Source organism: Myotis nattereri (genome assembly GCF_964212035.1).
Source record: "Myotis nattereri genome assembly, chromosome: 1".
NCBI classification, from domain to species: domain Eukaryota; kingdom Metazoa; phylum Chordata; class Mammalia; order Chiroptera; family Vespertilionidae; genus Myotis; species Myotis nattereri.
The window spans coordinates 213119412-213135458 of NC_138075.1; positions in this window are offsets into that span (position 1 = coordinate 213119412).

Genomic DNA, 16047 nt, shown 5'->3' on the forward strand with positions numbered 1-16047 from the left:
AGAGCCTTAATATTAAGAGAAAATAAAATGTTTTTAGATGTAGCACTAAATGTTTTTAAATTTAGACCAATATTTTTTCCAATCCATATATATGTATATATCTGTGTATATATATATGTGTATGTGTGTGTATGGGCCTTTTTGTCTATTTCCCTCTCTCTCTCTCTTTTTCTCTTTATATTTGTCTATCTATCATCTACTTGTCTATCCATCTATCATCTATCTACCTACCTAATATGAATACATTTTATTAATTTTTTACTTTAAATCAAGTTGGCCTAAAATAAATATTTTTATTGTAATCTTCAGTTCAGTGTTTATTTTTATTTTATTAAATCAACATATAATAATAGGTGTATGCCAATAATTCAAAGAGCAGTAGATATAAATTTGTTTCAACAGCAATATCCTATCTAATAAAAGAGAAACATGGTAATTGGCATATGACCGCTACCCTTCCCATTGGCTAATCAGGGCAATATGCAGATTATCTGTCAGCCAAGATGGCGGCCAGCAGCCAGGCAGCTTGAAACTAACATGAGGCTTGCTTGCTTCAGTGACGGAGGATTCCAACATTCCCCGCCTGCCGCTGCAGGTCTCTGAGCTGCAACTCTAAGCAACTATGTAACAAATATATAAGCTAAACAAAACCCCAGAAACCTGCTTTAGTCCGCCGGGCTTCAGCCAGCAGGATCACAACATTGTAAACAAAGGCCAGAAACCTACTTTCAGCAGCGGAGGCCTAAGAGTTGGAGCCAAGCCTCAAAGATAAAGCTGGCCCAGAATAAAAAAAAAAGAAAAAGAAAAAAAGGAGCGGTTGGGAGCTTCAGTCACCCCAGCCTGAAAACAGCCCTCAGTCCCTCACCCAGACTGTCCAGGTACCCCAGTGGGGACCCCCACCCTGAAGGGTGTGTGACCAGCTGCAAACAGCCATCATCACCTCACCCAGGCTGGCCAGGCACCCCAGTGGGGACCCCCACCCTGATCCAGGACACCCTTCAGGGAAAACCAGCCGGCACCCACCCATGCACCAGGCCTCTACCCTATATAGTAAAAGGGTAATATGCCTCCCAGCACCAGGATCAGCGGAGCCGTGAAGCCTCCCGGCACTGGGATCAGCGTGACAGGGGGCAACGCCCAAACCCCCTGATCGCTCTGCGGCTCTGTGTGTGACAGAGGGCGGGGCCACAACCTCCCTATCCACCCTGCTCTGTTCATGACAGGGGAAGGCGCCCCAACCCCCTGATCAGCCCTGCTCTGTGCCTGATAGGGGGGAGCTCCCCAACCCCCTGATCACCCTGCAGCTCTGTGTGTGACAGGGTGCGGCGCCCCAACCCCCCCACCCCCCACAGGCCCTGCTCTGTGTGTGACGGGGTAGAGCCATAACCTCCCCATTGGCCCTGTCCTGAGTGTGAGAGTGGCGGTGCCCCAACCCCCTGATGGGCCCTGCTCTGTGGGTGATAGAGGGCAGCGCCCCAACCCCCTGATGGGCCCTGCTCTGTGAGTGACAGGGGGCAGTGCCCCAACCCCCTGATTGGCCCTGCTCTGTGGGTGACAGGGGGTGGCACCACAACCTCCCCATCGACCCTGCCTTGAGTGTGACAGGGGAAGGTGCCCCAACCTCCCAATCGGCCCTACCCTGAGCATGACTGAGGTGGCATCACAACCTCCTGATCGCCCTGCTCTGTGCATGACAGGGGGCGGCACCCCAAACTCCCCACTCGGCCCTGCTCTGAGCCAGACCAGGGGCTGCACCTAGGGATTGGGCCTGCCCTCTGCCACCCGGGAGCAGGCCTAATCCAGCAGGTTGTTATCTCCTGAGGGGTCCCAGACTGCGAGAGGGCACAGGCCGGGCTGAGGGGCCCCCCTCCTCCCCGAGTGCACAAATATTTGTGCACCGGGCCTCTAGTCTATATATATAAAAGCCTAAGCAACCAGATGACTGACCAACCGGCTAGTAGCTATGACGTGCACTGACCACCAGGGGGCAGATGCTCAATGCAGGAGCTGCCCCGTAATGGTCAGTGTGCTCCCACAGTGGGAGTGCCACTCAGCTGACAGATGGGTGCCAGACACCGGGCTCAAGGCTGGTGAGTGCAGCTGCGGTAGCAAGAGCCTCTCCTGTGGACACTCCTGCTGCGAGCCTGAGTGGTGATGGCAGGCACAGTGGGGCCGGGATGAGCGGGTGTGGTGCTGCGCCCAGCTTGGTCTTGGGCTCCACCCTGACCACGTGCTGCTTCCTGCACTATTTCGTGGCCATGTTTTTCTTCATGCTGTACAGGATCTACGTGGACAGAGGGCTGGAGCCTGAGGAGCTGGTGGGTAAGGCCAGGCTGTGGTGGGGCATAGGTCTACTGATCCCCGCAGGCCAGGCCGAGGGACCCCACTGGTGCACAAATCTGTGCACTGGGCCTCTAGTTCTTCAATAGATATATTTTTATATTTCTGAGAAAAAGCCAACAACCTGTTGAAAGAGAAATAAGGAAGAGATAATTCATTCCTAAAGAAAGCCAAAAGAAAATAAAAGCAGAGAACACTTAGTTTGTGTTATAGGTAGAATGGCTATATAATTTATCACCTAAAACAAGATAATTTTGAGAATGAAGAGGGAGTTACTAATAACTAAGCCAGAACCACGGACATACTCTTGATCTCTCCCGGGTAAACTAGGTTACCCTGGTATTCACCCTATACACAGGGTGAATCAGGCAATCAATCCTATTCACATTTTTTAAATGATATGATATTGTTCAATATTTCTTGTTTTTTTCTTTTTTTGTTAATCCTCACTGAGGATATTTTTCTATTGATTTTTAGGGAAGGTGGAAGAGAGAGAGGGAAAGACAGAGAGAAACATTGATGTGAGAAAAACATCTATTGATTGCCTCCTGCACATGCCCCTTCCAGGGCCCAACGTACTTGCCCTTGACTGGAATAGAACCCAGGACTCTTACTCCTACAGTTCTTTTCCTTTTAAAGTGTGCATTTATTAAGCCAGAAACTATCATCACATATATAGTCCTATGGAAATACAATGGTGATTGCAATAAAACAGGCAGACCTTGAAGGTTCTTTTTTATGAGTTCATGTTTTGGAAAATTAATGGCAAAAATGAAATTTTTCTTCATGTTTTCATACTCTTTCAAGAGATAAATCATAAGCTACATATTTGGTGCAATGTGTGAATGAGCACAGTAATTTATCCATTCTGTTATTTTTTGGACTTCCCTTTGATGCAAAATAAATTAATTCTGTCATTTTAGCTACATTTATTCATAATGGCCATATTTTTCTTCTTAAATGAGAAATCTAAATTGGAATTCCAGGAACTACGGAATTGAATGTATTGCCTCAACACATGCTCTCTTCTAGAAATGGGAGACATAGTAGAAACACAAATATAAGTTCCTCTAGTCTACTAGTGAGGAGAAACAAACAAACAAACAAAATACTTGCATATTGGGGGATGCTCGTGCTATAGAAGAAATAAAAGGCCAGCTCAGGGAAATAAGGGGAATGGAGGAGATGTTACCATAGTGTGCTATTTGGTATAGGAAGTCTGTGATTATGCAACACTGTGGACGAGGCCCAAGGCAAGTGAGGGCGTGAGGACATGAGCCCTGTGCTTACCTGGCCTAGAGCATTCCAGTCCGAGGAAGTAACCTAGTAAAGGCTCTGCAGTGGGGGTGTTGTTGCTGTGCGATTGGGGCACCCTGGGGGTCAGCGCTCCCAGAGGACAGTGACAATGACAGAGTGGAAGTGCATGAGGTCAGACAAGTTGTTGGAGCCCAGACCATGTCAGATTCCTCCCCCCATCCCTTTATTTTTTTTATAATATATTTGTATTGATTTCAGAGAGGAAGGGAGAGGTAGAGAGAGATAGAAGCATCACTGATGAGAGAGAATCATTGATCGGCTTCCCCCTGCATATCCCACACTGGGGAACGAGCCCACAACCCCCCGAGCATGTGCCCTGACCTGGAATTGAACCGTGGCCTCCTGGTTCATAGATTGATTCTCAACCACTGAACCTCGCCAGCTGGGTCATGTGAGATCTTGTTAAGGAGGTTTTCTTTTACATTTCCGTGAGGTGGCTAAAAATAGCCCCCTTCCATACACACACCCCTCAATCAAGACCCTAATCCCAGGAAGCTATGAATGTTATCTTACATGACAAAGGAAACTTTACAGATGCAATTAAATAATGGATGTTGACATGAAAGAGTATCCTGAATTATCCAGGTTGGCCCTAACTGTAATCATAAGGGTCTTAAGAAGAGGGAAGCAGGAGGAATTTCAACACAGAAGAAAGCAGAGTGACAGTTGAAATAAGAAGCTATGCTGCTGGATTTGATGATGTAGAAATATCCACAAGAAATGCAGCTCTAGAAACTGAAATAGACAAGCAAAGGGATACTAGAGCCTCCTATTGACACCTTGATTTAGCCCAGTGAAAATGATTCTGGACTTCTGACCTACCGCTTTGTAAGAGAATGACTTTGTATTTATTACAAGCACCAAGGTTGTGGCATCTTTTATATCAGCCATCAGAACCTAATATAGATGGGAAGCAATTATAAAGTTTGAGGTGAGGTGTGATATGATTACAAGGAAGAAAAGCCAGTATTTGTGTAAGATGACATCAAGCATTCCTAAGAATGAAAACAAGATGAGGATGTGGAAGAGAGAAGAGAAATGTCTGGAGAGATAGTCTTGACCAGGCAATAGCAGAAGTGGTCCTGGGCACAAGTAGAGAAGTTGATCTTAACAGAAGCTGGAAGTTCTGTAATTTTCACTGGAGAGAAGGCATAGTATTTTAATACACATGCAAGAGTTTATGAATTTAAAAAACTGCTTTAGCATGCTATTAATAATCTGTAAAAACTCAGCAAATAGTACCTTGTCTAAATCAGCAATATCAACATTGAAGCAAAGAAATATTTTGTCAAGCCTTTGAATTTATCTGATACTTTTCCTTACAGAGATACAAAGTCCATAAAATTTTTCATGATACCCTTTTTTCTCCTAATATAAAAGAATGTACAATTAAAACTTTTAATCAAAGAGGTATCATGGCTTTTAGTATAATAAAAGAAGATTTCAATTTTGTTTGATATTTAAAAAATGATATGTAACACATGCATTCAAACAAAAGCAAAGTTTATAGTGTTTGGAGGTTTTTAGGTAAAATTTAAGAGAACTGATAGATTTTCAATATCTATCAATAATTTCTGTGGTCTTATCTGAAGTCGATTGTTTTGCACAATCCTAACCTCACCACTATTAGAGTTATGATTTTGGGCAAATTATTTAACTTCTCAATGTTCTCATTTATAAAATATGCATAATAAAATCACCTGAGACATAATTGAAAGAACAACTTAGAAAAAATATCTGCACATAGAAAAAGTATACTAAACATAAGCTACCATTAGCTAATCAATATTCATTTTCTAAGTACCCATCTGTGACTTTTTGCTGGCGATATGATAAGTGTTATAATTCTTACGATACTATTTTTCCATTTTCCACTCTATACATACATGACCCTTGTTAGCAGAAATAAGAGATGCATACAGATCATTGCCTAAAAAAGCTGTCAGTAACAAATGCCAAATAATAATTTGGAACTAACCAGAAAGGTGGTAAAGATTCAGACATATGGGAAAGGGGAAAAGTATTCCTCCCCAAGAAAACAGAATGAACAGAGGCTTGGGATCAGAATATACAATTTTCTGGGAATAGAATACTTTGATTGGAATATTATGGCACCTTTTGCAAATGTGTAATATTGATTTTGGAGATATGATAGGCCAGGTAAATCTTGAGATAGCAGGTGTGACTAAGTGAAAGAACACCAGGTGGATTCAGGAAATATTCCCATTAGCTATTTCTGTGATCCTAGAAAAGCACTTCCATGCTGTAAACTCAATCTTTTTTGACGAGCTGAAAGAAGAAAATAAAATAATTAATCTACTTTGCTTCAGCTTTCTGATGTATAAATAAAGGTAATTTAAATGGCCCATATCCTGATCAAAATTTCTATCTCCCATAATTCACAATATATTTTCTTTCTTTTGAATTCGCTGGTGATATAGTATTATTCCAAAATATATATCTAAGAAAGATGTATGTTTCATACTTTCATAGATATAGATTCATGAGAGAGAAGGAGAGAGAGAGAGAGAGATAGAGAGAGAGAGAGAGAGAGAGAGAGAGAGAGAGAGAGAAGGAAAGTTGTTATAAAAATTGTCAAGCTGATTGCAAAATTGCAGGAAAATAACCTAAAATTGCCAAAATTATCAAGAAAATAAAGACAATAGCTAGAGCATTCACACTAGCTGATTCTACAATTTGCTATAAAATTACAGTTTATAAGATCGTGTGTCATTGGCATAATCATATACAAATACTTCAATGGAAGGGAATAGAGTGTCTGGAAATAGAGTAACAGAGATACTAAAATTAAGGAAATAGAATAAAAGAAAGAAAATATTTTTCAACAAGTTATACTGGAAAAAACTGGTGATTCTATAGAAAAGGTAAACCTCAATCTCTATCTCACAGCACACATCAAACTTAATTTGAGATATTTTGTAAACCTAAAGACAAAATCTTAATCAATAAAACATCTAGAATATGACTTATAGAATATGCAAAAAAACATTTATCATAAAAGAAGAAAAGAAATTGGATTTCATCAAAATGGAAACCTCTGCTCATCAAAATCACAATAAGAAAGTAAAAAGAAAGATACATGTGGAAGGAAATATTTTTAAACATATACCTAAAATTACTTCTACTGATAAAAGTACATATAAATCTTATACTTGAAAAATAAAGATAAGCAACTTAATATTTTAAAATGAGCAAAAGGCTTAAAGACAGAGTTTATCCAGGAAGATCATATAAATGTCAAGCAAGAAAATTAATGGTGGTCAATATCTTTATTTGTCAGGGAAATTAATATTAAAACCATAATGTGATATCATTCTACACCCACTAGAATAATTACCATTTTAAATATTTAATGCTTAAGACAACTATTAAAAAGTAAAAATGGCAAGTATTGGGAACAAATGGGATTTTGACTGTATTATTCTCTAATATATTCCAAATGCTCCACATGTGCCTCACATAGTAGTCATTCAACAAATACTTCTTGAATGCATGAATGAATTGGCAAATTGCTAAAATTATTGGACAATTTGAAAGAAAACATTATGAGAGATGTATAAGATTCCTGACAATTAAGACTATCCGAATATTACTTTTATTTTCTTAACCCTAACCCTAACTCTACTCCTAACATTTTAAAAATTGAATTAATATGAAGTGACTATAATAGAATCTCAAACTAGTAAGCATGGCCATTTATATAATATATACCCAAACTACAGCAATTATGCAGCATTTGTAGCTAAGAAGCTAACAATCTAAATTAATAAAAGACAAACATGCAAATTGACTGTACCTTCACTATGCCTTAATCCACACCCACCAGCCAATCAGATCGACTATATGCAAATTACCCAACCAAGATGGTGGCCAGAAGCCACAGAGCTGGAGCAAGCAGGAGGCTTGGTTGCCCCAATGATGGAGGAAACCAAGTTTCCCGCCTGCCGCAGCCCTGGCTCTGAGCTCCACTCAAAGCAACAAAATTTCAATTATAGAAGGTAAATAAAGCCCAGAATAAAAAAAAAAAGGAAAAAGGGGAGGCTGGGAGCTTCCATCATTCGGGGGGAGAGGGGGGGGCTTGGGCAGCCTGAAAACGGCCCTCAGCCCCTCACCCAGACTGGCCAGGCACCCCAGTGGGGACCCCCAACCCTAAAGGGGGTGTGGCCAGACTGAAAACAGCCATCAGCCCCTCACCCAGGCTAGCCAGGCACCCAAGCGGGACCCCCACCCTGATCCAGGACACCCTTCAGGGCCAACCAGCCAGCCGCCACCCATGCACCAGGCCTCTATCCTATATAATAAAAGGGTAATATGCAAACTGACCCTAACAGCAGAACGACTGGGAATGACTGGTCACTATGACACACACTGACCACCAGGGGGCAGACGCTCAATTCAGGAGCTGCCCTCTGGTGGTCAGTGTGCTCCCACAGGGGGAGCTCTGCTCAGCCACAAGCCAGGCTGATGGCTACCAGTACAGCGGTGGTGGTGGGAACTTCTCCTACCTCCTCAGCAGCACTAAGGATGTCTGACTGCAGCTTAAGCCTGCTCCCTGCTGGCAAGTGTACATCCCCTGAGGGCTCTAGGGCCTCCAGAAGGATGTCTGATTCCCAGTTTAGGCCTAAGCCCGCAGGTGGTCATCCCCTGAGGGGTCCCAGACTGCGAGAGGGCACAGACCAAGCTGAGGGACCCCCCCCCAGTGTACAAATTTTTGTGCACTGTGCCTCTAGTCCTATATAATAAAGAGGCAATATGCAAATTAACCTTCACACCCTCACAACATGGCTACCTACAACCAGGCCGGCAGAGGGGTTATTGATTGACGACCAAAGGACTGAACAAGCAGGCTATGTGGGGCCACCAGGCTGGTGGGGGGGCTGTGAGGGGTGACCAGGCCAGCAGGGGCGCCAGTTGGGGGTGACCAGGGGTCCTGAATTGGAGAGGGTGAAGGCTGGGCTTAGGGGACAACCCCCCCTCTGTGCATGAATTTCGTGCACCAGGCCTCTAGTTCCTCTATATTGTGGATTTTGACTGATTACTACCGGCAACATTTGAACATGTAGCCCTACTGGTGGCTTTCCTGTTGCTTATCCTCACTCTAATTCTAAATCTTGTATTAGTGTCTCAGAATCCAAGCAACTAAAATGCAACTTCAATGGAATAGTAAATGCCTCAATAGCCTGCCCATAAACAAATACGAGGGCTTCTAAAAGAGTAAGAAAGTGTATCATAAATTTTATAAACCAGTGAGTTTTTTTTCTTTTCTTTTCTTTTTTTATTCTTGAATTTTTTCATTGGCATTTTTGGGGACTGTAAAGAAACAATATATAAACATTTCATCTTAATATTGTAATTATCCACTATTGTTATTTATAACTATACTGCATGTTAATTAATTATACAAATAATTATTAATCATTGACTACATGACTATGTGGTGCATGTTGGTTTGAAAAGAAAAAAAAAATCATAAATTTTATCCTCAAGGTGTTTACCATATTATTCAGAAGATATATGAATAAACAGATAAATATATTAAAATATTACATGCTATTTTATAGCAATATACAGCAGGTCCTTGAATAATATTGTTTGGTTCAATGTTGTTTTGTTTTAACATTGATAAAATTCCATAAGAACTTTACTCTTGTTTATATAAATTAGCCTATAATAAAATTTGTTTTATTCTATGTCTTTGGTTTAAAGTCATAGTACCTATCAATACTTTTAAGTGAAAACTCACTGTAAATGGTTTATTGTGTATGTGGGGCAGTGCCAGGAACATACCGTTGTTAGGGAAGCTTGCTTCATGATTACAGTGTCAGCATGGAGCTCTTGATGAGAAGATATCAGCGGATAGGATGGAGTATGTCTAGATTAAAATGATGGCGAGAATAGGGGTTCTACAGAGAAGGAACAATCTTATTAAAATGGGTGGGCAAAAATAACCATGAAACAGTAAGAACATGAAGTACTGTAAAAAGAGCATAAAAATATTTGTCAGAGAATTCTTGGAAAAGCTGGTGGCAATTTGAGAATAAAAGAATCAGTTTAAGAGCTTTGGATGGTCTCAGCAGTGAACAGTTTGTGACATATCTCCACATGAAGTTAAAACGTTAAAAACATTAAAGTATTAAATTAATGCAAAAAGCCCAGTAAAGAATAGATTATTTCCAGAATAACATATTTGAAGGTATTTTTGAATTACACAACTTCATATTCTTGAAAGTGATATTTCTGTTGAAAAACTTACATTCTGTTATCTTTAACATATGAGTAGCCTAGTAAAATTCAACACGGAGATTAGAGTATTAAAAAACAACACCACCTATATGCCATGTTGAAGGTTTGAAAGAGACCAGTGTCTGATGGGAAAGCATTGGCAGGTTTTAAAATATTGAATACCATAATCACACTTTTTTTTTGATGACTCTAATGTCTGTGTAGCAGATTGACATGCCTGGAGACAGACAGGCCAGTTATATTATCTCTGTGGTTTTCCAGCGTTGATATAATAAAACCTGAAGAATGGGGGGAAAGGCACCTGAAAAACATATTCATAGTAACCATATTTAGGGCACAGTGTTTCGATATTTTAAGGATGAAGAAGAGGAAGGCATATATTAGAGTCTGAGTTCTGTTGCTTGAATAACAATGATTATTGGAGTCACTAACATTGTGCGGGATGGGAGTGGTGAAGCTGATAACTTCCACATTGCAAATGCTGCATTTAAAGTGCATGTAGATACCTGCTGTTACTATGGATTTGGAGTTATAAACATATAGATTATTGCTAAAAACTTAGCAGTAAATGAAAACGCCCAGGGAGGCTAGAAACACGGAAGAATTAAAAGAACAGTGAGAAAATTTTTTAAAAAGCTTTTGTAATTAGGTACATTAATTAGGTAGGTGGTTTGAAGAGTAAGCGTTCACAATGCTTTGAAAGATCATTTTTATTTTAATACTTATAACAGGCATGCAAGTTATGTGAATAGTTTATTATTATTATTCTTTGGTAATATCTTTAAGCAATTAGAATTTTAAAATGGTTGTTACATGACAATGTCTAGGTCTTATTTCTACTCAGTTTAAAACTATTATTGTCTACCCTATCCTGGAACTTCAAAAGAAAACACTGACTAACATTCTTCACTTTATTTTATGTCTTACCAACTTCTTTTAATTTTTTTGATATTGATACCCTGGTAATAACCTGGTTATTAATTAACAGGAAAGGAGCAAAGGGAAGGCCAGATTGTATAGGCATGGCATGTGTGTGGCTTTGCCAGGAAGCTGCCATTTAACACTTCCCAGGAAGCCACCCCTGGGGGAAGGGACTGGATAGGGAAGAATAGACACGTCTGGATGACATAGGGAAGGCACCCCTGAGAACAGGTCATCGGCCAGTAAGTAGGTGTGGCCACTACGAGTGCAGGAAGATTTGAGATACTTAAGCTCCTAAACAAAGGAGTTCCCTTGGTTTGTGCTCCTGGCTTGCCCACATGGCTCATGGCCAGGTGGACCCCCGCACAATGAGCAAATGGACTGCAACAAGCCGGATGTGGAACTGGACTCCGTTCTATCATGGAATGGAAATTCGGACACTAGCTTTGCTTCTAGCTCTGCTGAATACCTAACTGCACATCTTCCAGGACCGGATGAAGAGAAATGGGACTTTGAAACCTGAGTGATGTAATTCCACCCAAATAAGTATCACTCATGTTCCCATGGGAGTCTCAGAAAATTCTTTTTCTCCAGATATCATAAGGACCCCAACCCCAATAACAAGGGAGAAAGACCATCCATACATTTCTCCAATAACAATATAATGATACAGTATATAAATACTGTATACATAAACTTTCGTTTTTAACAAGATATTTGGAAACCTATTTAATTAATCCCATCTAAGAATCTAGGTAAAAATGGAGTGATTAATATTACAGTGAGGTTGAGATAGATTTACAATTGGATGAATACACAATCAAGCCTGTCCATTCAACTATCAAGACATGACCATAACATTTTTACTAGTCCCTATGTCTGTACAATTTTTTAATGTAAACAAAGCACTCTTATCAAAATTTCAGCACACTAAATGGAAATGGATAGGAAGTAATTTGATTCCAGGATCAATGTTTTATAAACTTACATTGACATTTGAAATTAGAGCAAATTGAGTAAGAAAAGAAAAGCAATAAGTGGGAACTTCTGATCTCAGATAAAGTCATTTATAAAATCAATGATAGGCAAATTATGTATTTAAAAATGTGTTCATAAGACCAACTGGTTTCAAATTGTTCCCAAAGCAAGGTTAAGTCGGTAGGATAGTTTATAAACATTCAACCCAAAGTTTGTACTGAACTTATGATCCAACAATGTTCAGAAGGCATAGGATATACCTGTCAAAATTGAGCCTATACTCAGGTAGATACAGCTTGGATTTTGCCTTTGCAACTTTTTGCTTTTGATAATTACTTATCCATTCTGTGTCTCAGTTTCCTCATAAGAAACGTTCCAAAAAAAAAAAAAAACCCACAAAAAAACTCATAAGCTGAAAGGAAGTATTTGATCAATACTGTGTACTTTGCATGACAAAAGCTAAACAAATTTATCAGTTCTTAAGTATTATGTCTTCACTCAATGATGCATTTTAAGATGTGCACTGAAAGTAATTTTAATTCCGGTTAGCCTCAAAAGAGTGGTAAATAGTTTAAAAATAACAAGTTAATAGTTACATTCATAGGGCAAGGGTGTGGCAAAAGTGGGTTTACAGTTGTGATTATCAGGAACACAGTTTATTCTTGTGTTTTTACTTCGTAATTATTGTATTATTGTCTATATGAAAATATGGACAATGATACAACTGTAAGCCTACTTTTGCCTCACTCTTCATATTAAAGAGGGTATTTAGAGAAGAACAGGTAGCTATCCTTAAATATCTGAAGGGTTTTCATGGCCAAATTAGAGAAGCACCATTCTGGGTAACTCCTAAAAAGACACCAGAATCACAAAGTTATAGGGAGGTTCATGGGAGGTTCCATCTATGGAAAAGAAAGTATACACACACACACACACACACACACACACACATATATATGCATATATATACATATATATATTTAAAATTTTACATATAAATATATAAATTTAGCTATCAGATCTGTTCAAATGTGTAGTGAGTTATCTTAGCTGATGGTGAAGTCTCTGTGCTCAGTATGTTAAGCTATGACTAGGGTTTCCTCTGAGGCCTCTCTCCTTGGCTTGCAGATGGCCATCTTCTTTCTTTGTCCACACATGGTTTTTAATCTGTGTTGTTTGTGCCCTAATTTCCTTTTATTGTAGTCATATTGGATTAGGGCCCACCCATGTGACACCATACTAGCTTATTTATTTTTTAAAGGCTCTGTCTCCAAATACAGTCCATTCATGGTTATTAGTGGTTAGGACTTCAACATGTGGATTTCAGGTGAACACAATTCAGCACATTGACACTAGAGGACCCTTACTGCCTGACCTTGTTTCTTCGCACTCTCCAACCTGTGCCTGATCGCTCTTATCTCATACTCCATGATCCAACCAGAGCATGGCCTGTCTCTTCTAATCCTAGCACTGATGTCCTTCCCTGTTTCACAAACTGGTTGTATTTGGGCCTTATGTGAAAGAGTATCTATTAATCAGCAAATAAAATCATTTCCATAAATTTTAGATGACTTAAAGAGGTAGTGTTATAATCTTTCTGCAAATTTTTTGACTTCAGCAGAAATCCAGCTCATTAGGTGTCTGTCTTTCAATTTTTTAAGATTATTTTTAAAAAGGAAATTAAAAAGTACTTTGAAAATAAATTAAATGTAGAATTACTACAAATATTTCCCTTTTGTAATGAATTATATGTGATGAGTATATAATGAAAAGCTACAGTTTGGATATTATTCTACTTTTGCTTTAAATATAACAGAAAATCAATAATTGTTCAATTGATTAGAAAAATTATTTTCATAGATCAGTCATAAGTGTTGTCATTGTGTTTTATTCTTCTAAACATGATTTTTTTAGTGAATTCATGTATTGAAGAGGAAGATAATCAGACAAGCATCAGGAAAATTTAATTAGAATATATTGTATCAAGTTAAGAAAACACAAAATTATAGACATTGAAATGGGGGAAAGAAGAAACCTAGCCATAAATGTTATTTGAGAGCTAAAATCATCCTATTAACATAGCAATTTTTATTCATCTACAAAGTTACATTGTTAGTTTTAGGATCACAAAATGTGAAATGACTAAGTGATTGCTTCTAAGTTAAATAAGTCACTGTCTTATTAGCAGCAAATTACCTGCCTACTGCTTACTAAAGTTATTGTTCACTTATATCTTAATTTAATAGTTCCCAATAAAAGTAATATATTTGTATTAATAAATACATAAAGAATTTTGGGACTGCAGTGAACTCTTCATATATATATCTTAAGCTTCGATAATTATGTTATAGTTATTATTTTTTGGGGAAATGTTTGAATAAAATTGCAGACAAAAACAAATCAATGCCATGATTTTAAAACTTTACAAGTTCATCAATGAAAATGGCTCCTCAAATTTGTGGCAATTACTATTCCTGCCTTTTCCTACATATTTAAATCATGTTTTCACATACAGTGAATTTGTCTACCTATGAGTAGAGTATCTTGAACAACATGGGCTTGTACAATATCAGTCATATAGTGACTTAATGTTGCTTCTCCGTTCAGTTAAATGGTTTAGAATACCTTAGCTAACTCTTTTTCATTGATTTCATTGGGGTGACCTTGATGAATAAAAGTACATAGGTTTCAGGTATACGATTCTGCAATACACCATCTGTTTATTGTATTGCGTGTTTGTCATCCCAAGTCTTCTTCCATCACCATTTATCCCTCCTCCTTTACTTCCTTCCTCCTACCCGCCTTTCCTATGGGAATCACCATACTATTGTCAATGTCTTTGAGTCTTTCTTTTCTTTTTTTCTCTTTTGTCTTTGCTTAGCTACAATCTAAGCACATTTTTGGCTGCAACCACCAATGGGCCCTTGAGAGCAAGTAAACTAAGGAACATTTTTAAAGGCATAATTTTCTACATGCCATATAATTTTTATGTAATTTTAAAATTGTGATGCTTGCCAGGAGCACATCAGGACCTATTTAGAGACATGACTAACTTAGAGGTCTGCAAATCGTGATATAACAAAAAGCCGGGCTCCTGTTACTTCTGTTTTATTTCCTAAACATCAGTATTTTTATGGTGATAGGAACATAAAAAAGTATGAAGACATTTTTAAAAAGTATTGCATTCGAGAGTTTATAGAACCATTGAGAAATATGACTCACTGATGCAGTTTAGATGGAACATTATCTGACTCCTAGGAAGTGGTTAAGAACATGCCTTAATAAATTCTTTAAAAAAATAAAAATGGATTTATTCTCTTGAATGATGCTCTGAGATGCTAAATATCCTCAGGTTATGAAATGGTGAGTCTAGACATTAGTAACAATATCTACACTAATAAAAGAGAAACATGGTAATTGGTGTACAACCGCTACCCTTCCCATTGGCTAATCAGCGAGATATGCAAATTAACTGACAGCCAAGATGGCGGCCGGCAGCCAGGCAGCTTAAACTGAGCATGAGGCTTGCTTGTTTCAGTGATGGTGGACTCCAATGTTCCCCGCCTGCCTTGCAGGCCTCTGAGCGGGCAGTTTGAAACATAGTAACATATAGAAGCTAAAAAAAACTCCAGAAACCTGCTTTCAGCGAGCCGGGATCTCAGAGCTGGAATTGATACAGAGTTTCGGTTATAGAACACAAACAAGTCTGGGCCCGAGGGTTTCCGCTTTCCCAGCAGCAGAGGCAGCAGAGCTGGAGCCAAGCCTCAAGGTAAAGCTGGCCCAGAATAAAAAAAAGAAAAAAAAGAAGAAAAGGAGCGGTTGGGAGCTTCAGTCACTCGACAGCCTGAAAACAGCCCTCAGCCCCTCACCCAGACTGGCCAGGCACCCCAGTGGGGACCCCCACCCTGATCTAGGACACCCTTCAGGGCAAACCAGCCAGCCCCACCCGTGCATCAGGCCTCTATGCTATATAGTAAAAGGGTAATATGCCTCCCGGCACCGGGATCAGTGTGACGGGGGCAGTGCCCAAACCCCCTGACCGGCCCTGCTCTGTGTGTGACAGGGTGCGGCACACCAAATCCCCCCCCCCCTCCCAGGGGCCCTGCTCTGTGTGTGACGGGGTAGAACCATAACCTCCCCATCAGCCCTGCCCTGCCTGAGTGTGACAGTGGCGGCTCCCCACCCCCTGATCGGCCCTGCTCTGTGGATGATAGAGGGCGGCGCCCC